Source organism: Eurytemora carolleeae, unplaced genomic scaffold (genome assembly GCF_000591075.1).
Source record: "Eurytemora carolleeae unplaced genomic scaffold, Eaff_2.0 scaffold813, whole genome shotgun sequence".
In the NCBI taxonomy this organism is placed as follows: Eukaryota; Metazoa; Arthropoda; class Copepoda; order Calanoida; family Temoridae; genus Eurytemora; species Eurytemora carolleeae.
This window is the reverse complement of record NW_019396702.1, coordinates 1-12371: the sequence shown is the minus strand read 5'-3', so window position 1 is coordinate 12371 and position 12371 is coordinate 1. Positions and strand designations below refer to the sequence as shown.

Here is a 12371-nt window from a genome sequence, read left to right as displayed (position 1 = left end):
TACGATTGATTCTTGCTTCTTTTTGAACAGTTTGTCGTTTAAAGACTACATTAAAGGGACATTCTTATATATATGTTGCGTATAGCCGGCCAAACGGCTGGACCGATTGGGCTGAATTTTATAGGTTAAACAAAATTCAAAGATTTTTTTTCAACATTTTTTTTCAAACAGTTTTTTCCCACGGGCAACACCGGGCCCTTCAGCTAGTATTTTATATATCGATTAAATTTTTTTTTTAGAAATCTATCAATGTTTACAGAAAAATCTGCAAAATTTTGAGTTTTTCATTTACGAAGAAATGTGTTCGCTTGAAAAGCAACATTTAAACACTTAAATAGAATCTAGAAGAATCTCAATTTCATATTAAAAAAGTTTTTACAGTGATAATGAAATTAATTTATTAGCTTACACCAAAATGATTTTATGACAGTTTGATGGCTGGGGGGATTTATAAAACAATTAATTTAGATATTTGATGGTTTTATAATTTAATACTAAATACCATTAACTTTATTTAAAAATACTTTTTGATAAAAAATGTGTTATAACTATCAAATCTTACGTTAATTAATATCCATTATACTTTTAAATACAAAACTATCTATTTAACCCCTCCCCCTGCACTCCGGTTAAACTCCCCCCCTCCCTCCTATTCAGAAAATAATCAGTATTAGATCTGTTTCCAATATTGTACCAAGTAAATAGTACACTAGACACTAGACACAAGATACCTGACACTAGACACTAGACACTAGACACTAGGCACTGGACACTAGACACTAGACACCAGACACTAGACACTAGATCATAAAACATAAAACATAAAACATAAAACATAAAACATAAAACATAAAACATAAAACATAAAAATAAAACATAAAACACAAAAAATAGAACAATGTATCCTCTCTTACAGAATGATATATAAGCTAAAATAAATTCTTTCTTTGAATTATATTTGTGAAATAAACCTGTGCATTATATAGAATGTAAAGCAGAAGATTGATGAAGAGCTGAGAGCCTATGTAAAGGAAAACTGAAGATAAAACTATAATTAATTAAACCATTTTCTACTAATTTTCTCTTCTTAAGAAAATAACAGAAACTAACCGGTATTCCAATGAAACACAATTTTCGAAATTTTTGCGCAATAATTTTAAATCTAAGTATATAGGAACAGGACAACGCATTTATCAAAATATAAAATTAACAATTTTACACATTTGTATATTTCAAGGAGCAAACGGGTACTATTTCACTGACCGTGTATTTACATTCTCAAAAATATTCAACTATTAATTTTATTAAGGAGATAACTACGCTACATCGACATCTCTAATTCGTAGCACAATATAAACGTGCACCATACCTTGCTATACCTTGATGATTTGAGAAAAATGAAGAGATTAAGCACTAATCTCTTTTCAATGCCCTAGACAGTAGCGCAGAACCAATGTTCTACGTGAGTCTAGTTCTTAAGCATAATGTGTTTTCTTCCAATTGAAACTAAATGTTTCTCCAATAAGCTTTTTCACATTTAACACTTCTTAATTTTGATGCCTGCTATCTTCACGTCGGCCGTGTAGATTCTTAACCACAGAGAGAAGGGAATATGCAGGAAGGAAACATCAATGTTCCTTGCCAGTATGTTTCCTAAATATATCGTTTTCTATATTTACGTTGGCTAATTAGCATCAAGACGACATAGTTTAACTAATGTAATGCCATACCAACGTTGAACTTTCAATGTTCTTCGTTAGTACAATCGTAGTTTTTTCCATATAGCGTACATTGACTTTATACCATTGTTACATAAAAACTGTATAACGCTTGCTCAAATTGATTTTCTTCATAAAATGCCCAAATTATATGCAGACGATTCTTAAAAAATCTTCGTCACCGACTAATTATATGCATTTAATTCTCTACGACTTCATTGTTGCACTCTTCATTTTGTATGTCTTGCAGGATCCATGTATCCTTAAATCCAAATTTCTAATTTAAGAAATGTACGTATTTGGCCCTTATACAAATCTCTCATAAAAAAATGTAAACACATGTAAGCAATTTTGTATTTATTTCACAAATCTAAAATAATGTAAACGAATTTGTCGACTACATGTTAACTTCTTTGTACAATTAAAAAAGACAATAAATATTTAGATTTCAAAAAAAATTTTATTAACAGACAACCTGTCGTTCAGTGAAGTCGGGGCCGGTTTTATATACGTCAAAATGGAGAAAATTATATTTAAATACTTTTACTGAATACAGAGAATAAAAAAGAAGGAACAATATTTTGGAAAAAGTGCCTGGGAAGGAAAATAAGTTTCTTGAAGAAGAGGAGTGCCTGAAAAGAATGAGGAGTGTTTGAATGAGTCTCCAGAACGGAGAGAAGTGCTTTTTTAGGAAAAGAGCTCCTAGAAAGGATAAGGATTGCCTGGAAAGGATATGGAGTGCCTAGAAAGAATAAGAAGTGCCTAGAAAGGATAAAAAGTGACTTGAATTGATAGGAAGTGCCTAAAAAGGATCAGGAGTTCCTTAAAAAAGGATAAGGAATGCCTGTAAAGGATAGAGAGTGCCTGGAAAGGATAAAGAGTGCCTGTAAAGAATAAAGAGTGCCTGGAAAGGATAAAGAGTGCCTGGAAAGGAGTGCCTAATGAGGAAGTGCCCGAAGAATATGTGCGGAGAGAGGTTAAAGATTGAAGAGAAGGGTGGAGTCAGGATGAATTATAAGAAGGGTAGAGGAGGGAGGAGGGAGGAGGGGGGAGGAGAGAGATTGAGGCTAACAGTGCCTAGAGAAGCAAGAAACCCCAGGATTTACCGGAGAATAAGAGCGGTGGAGTAGGTGGGTGTGGCGGACACAAGGAGTTATTTCTTCCCAACCTTCGGAGAACCCAGATCCGGAGCTAATCTGTTCCAAACCTTGAAAGGAGCAGGAGGTCCAACTCCGGAGATAACTGTTGCTAAACCTTTTCCGGGTAGAACTAATACACAGATAAACCCTGGATATGAAACTAGTATCTGCTCCAAGTTTGGTTAGATCTATTCTCTAGTATGGAGTAAATACTAGAGATTACTCCGGGTCCCTGGTTACAGGTAAATACAAAGGAATATATATAGAGCATTGAGCAATATACAGGGGTAGGCGATTATCGCTATACAAGAAAGACGACTTTCGATTTCAATTCTGATTTACATCAAGCTGTTAAACAGCATGAATACACATAAACTATTAAAAAAGCTTCTCTTTGATTACTAGTAAACTTTTATTTCAAAAGAATCTTGTTCATATGCAAAACTTTAATAAAAAAGTTGTCTTAATTGTATTGATATAATCGCCTACCTCTTTATCTTCTCATCTTTCCCCCAGTCTCAAACCAACTCTTCCCGTTGAACAACAGGTTACCAATATATCTCAAACAATTCTTTACATCGATGTGCATTCCATTCTATTCTATTATTTTCTAATTTCATTCTATTTATCTCTTGATATCTAATATGAATTGTTTTTATTCTGTTCCATTTATTCCATTCTATTATTCTTTCAATCAATTCTTCTAAATTTTTTATCCTTTCTGTTTTATTGTTTATTATTCAATTTTCTATTTCTTAAAGGTATTCTTTTCTCTTTTATTCGTATCTAAACTCTACTCTTTTCTTTTTATTCGTATTTAAACTCTACTATTTTTCTTTTTATTCGTATCTAAACTCTACTCTTTTACTTTTTTCGTATCTAAACTCTACTATTTTTCTTTTTATTCACATCTAAATTCTACTTTTTTATTTTTATTCGTATCTAAACTCTACTATTTTCTTTTTATTCGTATCTAAACTCAATTTTTTTCTTTTCATTTAATTTTTTTATCATTTTTATTTCTTCAAGGTATTCTTTACTTTTTTCTTTTCATTTCAATTTTTCTAGTTTTTATTTCTCTCAACCTTTTCTATTCTTTTCCAATCTATTAAATCAATTTTTTTAAATTCTTATTTATTATGTCTCTCTCTTCTAATCCCAATCTTCTATTCTTTATTTTATACTTATCTATTCTATGTTAAACTTCTATTCTATTCTTATCTTTTTTCTTATATTTTTATCTTATATTCTTATATATTCTATTCCTAACTCTTCTATTCTTATTTATTCTATTCTCATCTTCTATTCTTATCTTCTATTCTTATTTATTCAATTTTTATATTATATTCTTATCTATTCTATTCTTATCTATTCTATTCTATTCTTATCTATTCTATACTTATCTATTCTATTCTTATCTATTCTATTAAGCTGAGAAAACTTCTCTTCGTACATTTTTCTCTGTCATCCATTTGTATTCAAATTGAACTGTCAAATAAATTGTTAAACTTTTTACAAGAAATCTACTTTTCACCACATTTTTTTTGTCATTGATTTTGAATTAGGGAAACATTTCTAGACATTGAGGTTTTTCTGTAAATCTGGGGTCATTTCCACCAACTATATTTAATGGAATTTCATATGACTTCAATTTATAACTTTTCAACCTTTAAACGGCTGGTCGGTGGGAAAAAGAACCTAAAATAGTTATAACTTTTGTTTTGAGCTACTTTTAACTTATTTCAAAACCCTTGAAAAATATATGTAGGAACATTTGTCATATTTCAATATTTGTCAATAATAAACATTTATATTTTTCAACATTTTTGAACTATTTTAAAACCCTTACATTTAAGTTAGATTAGAAGTCTACCTCAATTCACTCAATAAACGGTATTTAAAGCGAGATTATTAAAACAAAATATTATTTAAGTGGAAAATTAAAAGTTGTTTATTTTAAGTCGGGACTGATGTGCTAAAAAAAGTCCCCAATATAAATCTGGTGCCTGATTTATTATGAAAAAGGTTTGACTTCCTTTTTTGTTTTGTTTCATTTAAAAAATTATATTGTTCAAAGAAAAATGCATTTTATATCTTTAAAAAACATCTAACATTAACAAATTTTCTGTGTATTTATTTCTTTTGAGATAATTTTTTGAAAAAATGCCTAAAACAAAAACAAAAATGGCGGTACAAAGGTTAGCGCGATGAAAGAGCGCTATGCCCCGCTCACAGATGAAGAAATGGAAGCAGTTACAGTCGTCTTCCATCAATATGAAACCGGGCTAAGAGAAGGAACAATATATACCAAGGTAAGGACTTTATTTGATTTATTAAATTTTGCCGGAGACTTTTTTGATCTTAAAGATACTACAAACTATAATTAAGTACCCCGACCCCCATTAAAGATTCACAACGGTATATACAGTACACTTAATATCTTTATCTGAGTAACATTGAGGAAGAAATCGTCCTTTTTATTTGTAACTAGTGTTGAAATCCGTTGATTTTCTTCTTTGATTACCAAATAAAAAAATTAAGATAGGAATTATTTTGTTTTAAAAAAATGGGAATTGAGCATTCACTTTTAAATGGAGAGTTACTTGTATTAAAAGTTCATACTTAAAACTTTCACAAACTTAGGTCGTAATTACAGAAAAATTTTACTTTTCTAATACGGCAAAACAAAAGCAAAAAACTTTGCGACGTGAATTTGTAGAAATTTCGATAATAACGAGTATATTTGATAGCAAAATTTTGCAAAATCATTTGTAGAAATTACGCAAAATTGAAGTTTGGCTAAATAGGCGTAATTATTGCAAAATTTCGCGAAACTACTTTGTATAAATTAAGAAAAATTACGGCGAAGTTCCGCGAAATAGAAGTTTTTCTGATTCCACATAAAATTTACACAAAATTACGCCGTAATCTCGAAAAATTGAAGTTTCGCTAATTAGGCGTCATTATTACAAAATTTCGTGAAACTATTATGTTGAAATTACACAAAATTATGCATGAATTTCGCGAAATTGAAGTTGCGCCAATTACGCGTAAGATCCTGCGAAATTACACGAAATGAAAATTATTTAGCGTTACTGCACGTAATTTTGCGTAAGTAAATAATCTGTTACGTTGGAAACCCTACGTTATTGAGTAACTTACTTAATTACGTCGACAATTCCTTTAAAATACTAAAACGTTGTTCATATTTACACGTTTTGTAATTATAAAAACAGTTTGTTATCCAAATTCGTTTCAGGGTAGTAAAAACCCCTCCGTGCACAATTTATTTTTATGTAGCAGGATGAAAAGGATTTTATTTTTAAGTCTTTAAAAACTTTAACATCGTATGAGGCAAATAGGATAATAGTTAGAGCTTAGGATAATCAAACTTTTAGATATTTACATTTTCAAAGTTGTGTTAGGCTTTATTTTAAATTTATCTTGTTGGCCTACTGTAGATTACATAATCTTTTGCATAGTACATATATGGTCTACTGTAGATTATATAATCTTATGCAGAGTATAGGGTCTACTGTAGATTATATAATCTTCTGCAGAGTATATGGTCTACTGTAGAGTATAGGGTCTACTGTAGAGTATATGGTCTACTGTAGAGTATAGGGTCTACTGTAGAGTATATGGTCTACTGTAGAGTATATGGTCTACTGTAGAGTCTAGGGTATACTGTAGAGTATACGGTCTACTGTAGAGTATAGAGTCTACTGTAGAGTATAGGGTCTACTGTAGAGTATATGGTCTACTGTAGAGTATGGTTTGTCTACTGTAGAGTATAGGGTCTACTGTAGAGTATATGGTCTACTGTAGAGTATAGGGTCTACTGTAGAGTATATGGTCTACTGTAGAGTATAGGGTCTACTGTAGAGTATATGGTCTACTGTAGAGTATGGTTAGTCTACTGTAGAGTATAGGGTCTACTGTAGAGTATATGGTCTACTGTAGAGTGTATGGTCTACTGTAGAGTATATGGTCTACTGTAGAGTATATGGTCTACTGTTGAGTATATGGTCTACTGTAGAGTATAGGGTCTACTGTAGAGTATATGGTCTACTGTAGGGTATGGTCTGTCTACTGTAGAGTATGGTCTGTCTACTGTAGAGTATGGTAGTGTTTGCTTTATAGTGCTTCTGTGTCACATAAAATAGATAAGGGGGAACTTTCCTTGAATAGAAAACTGGAAAACTGAATTATTAAATATTCAAGTATGTGAGAAATATAAAACACCTGTTTTTTACAATCCATAATATTAAAAAAAGTTTTTATGGCTTTTTAGATAATTTGATATTTGTAGATCATGTTACGTAAGGTTACAATTTGGAGATTAGTCAGATAAAAAAAGAAACAGAAGTATGCTTTTATAAAACAAAATAAGAAATGAAGACCAAATTTGTGACCCATTTTCAAGTTTTATATTTTCCATTTTATAGGTTTTAAAGAAACTGTCAACAAAAATTTAAGTGACCTTCCAGTGATATATAGTTTAGAAAAGCAAGGATATTTCCATCATTTGTGAAAAGAAAAAAAGCGCCGTGGATAGTTTGACATGTAACTCTTTAAATTAGTCGACCTTCCCTTTAATATTTGAAGAAGAACTGAAGTGTACAGTCCCTTTAATACTTGAAGAAGAACTGAAGTGTACAGTCCCTTTAATACTTGAAGAAGAACTGAAGTTTACAGTCCCTTTAATACTTGAAGAAGAACTGAAATGTACAGTCCCATTAATACTTGAAGAAGAACTGAAGTGTACAGTCCCTTTAATTCTTGAAGAAGAACTGAAGTGCATAGTCCCTTTAATATTTGAAGAAGAGCTGAAGTGTACAGTCCCTTTAATACTTGAAGAAGAACTGAAGTGTACAGTCCCTTTAATACTTGAAGAAGAACTGAAGTGTAAAGTCCCACTAATACTTGAAGAAGAACTGAAGTGTACAGTCCCTTTAATACTTGAAGAAGAACTGAAGTGTACTGTCCCTTTAATACTTGAAGAAGAACTGAAGTGTACTGTCCCTTTAATACTTGAAGAATCAAGGATACAATAGATGTCCATCCCTAGCGCAAGGATACAAAAGATGTCCATCCCTAGGCGCAAGGATACAATAGATGTCCATCCCTAGGCGCAAAAATACAATAGATGTCCATCCCTAGGCGCAAGGATACAAAAGATGTCCATCCCTGGCGCAAGGATACAATAGATGTCCATCCCTAGGCGCAAGGATACAATAGATGTCCATCCCTAGACGCAAGGATACAATAGATCTCCATCCCTAGGCGCAAGGATGATACAAAAGATGTACATCCCTAGGCGCAAGGATACAATAGATGTACATCCCTAGGCGCAAGTATACAATAGATGTCCATACCTAGGCACAAGGATGATACCATAGATGTACATCCCTAGGCGCAAGGATACAATAGATGTACATCCCTAGGGCAAGTATACAATAGATGTACATCCCTAGGCGCAAGGATAAAATAAAAGTTGTCTAGTTTTACTTTGTTTTGATATTCTGGGTTAGTTTAATAATTAATGATTAAAATCAACTTTGCCTGAAAACGTAAGTTAAGAAAATGTATCCATAGATAAAAATAGATTGTGCATATGTCGACATTTAACACTAAAAAATAAATATTATTGAAGTAAATTTGACCTTTAGAAGAATGGATGACAGAATGTTTTTGCCTATAAACCAAGTTTTCATAATAAAAGTTCAATTCACGCAAATTAATATATTCAAACCAAACTGCGGTTCTGCCGAGTTATCAAAATCAAAATTTAAGGAAAATCGGTGAAGGGAATAATACGTTATGATCGAACTAACAGAGATTACTACTTTATAGTTTACCAGTTAAAAGGATAACACCATTTTGAACATAACATAAATTTTAAAGAATATTGAATTTAATTCATATGATTATAAGTTTCATGTTCTCTTATTATTTTCTTTATATTTGTCTCAGATTTATTAAAATAAAAGACACCAAATAAAAAAATACCTCAAAATGATTGTCACGTCAAAATAAAGTAAGTTGCACGTTACATTGAAATATTTAATGTTTTCAATCAGAAAAACTCTCATTAAAGAACTATGAAGAAGAACAAACATGTTTTGAATTTCTGATATGTAACCACTGGCCGAATTTAAAGAATTTGAGCGGCGGTTTAAATTTAAGCCGCGGTTTAAATATGGTTGGTAACACTTAAAATTGTATCAAATGTTTCAAGATTTAAGCTGGCGCTTAATTTAAACCGGGTTTTGGCGGATTTAAACCTCGGCTCAAATTCTTTAAATTCCATCTCAGATGATTTGCTTTTTTGTTACAATTGAGCATAGAATTAAAACTTGAAAATCTTTATTTGAGGTCACAAAGTCGTACTAGTAATACCGAATAAATTATACCTTCTCCGTCTGTCTAGTACAGTGTGTCGTATTTTTCCTTTTCCAAAAACTCGTAACCCCATCCCGATCATGTTGAATTGAAACATGAAATATCTGAGGCAAAAAATAAATGTTTTTAATTTAGCTAAAAACCGATTTGACAAGAAGGTAAACAAACACTGCATGGCGGAGAAAACATTACAGGGTGCCCCCCCCCTTTATGGCTTTTTAGATAATTTGATATTTGTAGATCATGTNTTATTTTTTCCTTTCTTTCTGGTTTTTGTAGGTTTTGGTGCTCGGACTTTATCAATTCTAAACATTTTTAAAGATGGTTTATATAAATTTGAATTCAGCATAATATTTTCAAGAAAATTAGTCTAACATGAAATTTTCAACAACAACAAAAATTGGTCAATGTATTCATTTTTTATATAGTTTTTTGGCCTATTGGAAAAAGTTTTTCAACTTAGAAGGCCTAATCGATCAGCTCTACACTATACAGTGTACACTGAAAAGTCCCAATACTGTTTTCAATCACTATGCTGACAGAAATGTAAAAATAAGAAGAAAAGGTTTTTAATTAAAAAAAATAGAAACAAAACATTTTCCCAGAATAGAAAATAGTTTCCCGTTTAAGATGAGAATAGATTTAAAGAGATTTAGATAGTATTAGCATATTTTATGAGGAGGAGGAGAACTTTTGTGTTTATAATTTTATTAAAAAAATGTCGTTGGAGACCCATTCTCTTCATTGGAGACAAAAAACATTTTTTTTCAATTTTTCCGGAGGCTACTTCAAAACTTTTAAACTTGGACTTTCGTGGCCTCAGAGTCAAAAAACTTCTTTCCCTAGGAATCTATTTTCTCCCGAGGTTGCGCATTTTATTATTTTCATCACACCACTAATAAACATAAATTACTTTTAGTACTTATCATGCCATATTATTTATAATAAACTTCATACAAAAAAATATTTAATAATAAAATATACATCATTTATTAAATTGTTTTGTTTGGTTTGAAATTGTTTATAGTGTCATACAAAACGTACTTTTTACATGATGTAGGCTATATAGAGCACTAGAGGTATAGCAACCAAACTTTTTTACAGGGTCACCCAATAAGGACGACGACCTACAACTATTATATAAACAATCTTAAGGGTTACTTTTAATATCCACAAAATGACGAACTTATAATTTTTCAAAGAAAGATAGATAAATGTTGCAAAGAGCAAAAAATGTATGAAAAACTGGATAAATCGTTTCTAAAATCCAATATTTTGTGGATAAGACTGTATCTCTTTCCTGATCTATAATGTTCGGAGGGAAAATGTTTAAAATCAGAAGTTTAGAGGGTTAGAAAACATTGTCATTTTCCTGCTCAAAATTATTAGAGATTTAAACCTGGAAATCATAGAAATAGTTTATAGATATACACTAACATAGAGAGATAGTTTATAGCTTCATAATATCATAAAGAGATAGTTTATAGCTATATTATATCATTATAGATATTGTTTATAGCTATATTATATCATATAGATATAGTTTATAGCTATATAATATCATATAGAGATAGTTTATAGCTATATAATATTATATAAATTTATAGCTATCTCATATCATATAAAGATAGTTTATAGCTATATAATATCATATAGAGATAGATGATAGCTATATACTAGCATATAGATATTGTTTATAGCTATATTATATCATATAGATAGTTTATAGCTATATAATATCATTATAGATATAGTTTATAGCTGTATTATATCATATAAAGAAAGTTCATAGCAATATAATATCATATAAAGATAGTTTATAGCTATATAATATCAAATAAAGATAGTTTATAGCTATACTATCATATAGAGATAGTTTATAGATATACTATTATATAGAAATAGTTTATAGCTATCTTATATTTTGTATAGATAGTTTACAGCTATATAATATCATATAGAGATAGTTTATAGCTATATGATATCACATAAAGAGAGTTTATAGCTATATGATATCATATAAAGATAGTTTATAGATATAATATCATATAGATATAGTTTATAGCTGTATTTTATCATTTAGAGATAGTTTATAGCTATATAATATATTTATAGATATAGTTTATAGCTATATTATATCATATAGAGATAGTTTATACAGCTATACACTATTATATAGAGATAGTTTATACCCATATAGAGATTCTCATATAGTTTATAGCTATATTTATAAATGTGTTCTTTACGTTTGGAGAAATATCAGCCTCGATAATATTCCTTTTTATCTTTTGACAAATTTTACTATTTTTTCACCAAATTTTCATTTTTCAAAATTTTCCCTTTCACCAGATTTTTTTATGTTCCAGAGTTGTCTCCGCGTATTAAATACTTCATGTGGAACAGACAACGTCAACAGAAACTAGTTTAGAAGTTCTATTAACTTTAATTTAAAAGGAAAGTACACAGAAATTACTCTTTAAAATATTCCATATTTAGGACCTACTTCAGGCAATGAAAGCTCTAGGGCTGTCTCCAACAGAACAGGAAGTGGTGGATATGCAGGTCAAATATGATAGTATTTTTATCATTGGTTGGATGTTTATAAATCCCTTTGGATTTGTTAAACTGGGTCATGTGAGTTGCCATAAAATATTTTGGCCGGATCGGTTTAGTCGTGTTTACATCTATTGGATACCAACAGGCAATAAATGCGTTTATCTGGATTGATAGAATCTAATAAAGTTGATAGAAGCAAGACCCAAATGAAGGAATAGCTAAATACGTTGTACCATGGAATAATAAAGATTTTTTTGTTTAATATTACTGTTATGAACACTAAGCAGAGATTACGAGAAACTTATATTGTTTATTAATATAAAGAGAAGATTATATATATTGTAAATACTATATTACATACTAGATAAATACATACTAAATTCTTATATAAAGAGAAGATTATATATATTATAATACTTATATACTAGATAAATACATACTAAATTCTTATATAAAGAGAAGATTATATAATAAACATACTTATATACTAGATAAATATATACTAAATTCTTATATAAAGAGAAGATTATATATATTATAATACTTATATACT

General features: G+C 30.0%; 1 long non-coding RNA gene across 1 annotated transcript; it reads left to right on the top strand.

The window, feature by feature from the left end:
• The first annotated feature begins 2197 nt into the window (after nucleotides 1–2197).
• LOC111707557 (uncharacterized) lies at nucleotides 2198–12109 on the top strand. The gene is made up of 4 exons (XR_002766473.1): nucleotides 2198–3099; nucleotides 4819–4882; nucleotides 5056–5169; nucleotides 11759–12109. It is a non-coding gene; the product is annotated as an uncharacterized LOC111707557 (long non-coding RNA).
• The last annotated feature ends 262 nt before the right edge of the window (nucleotides 12110–12371 follow it).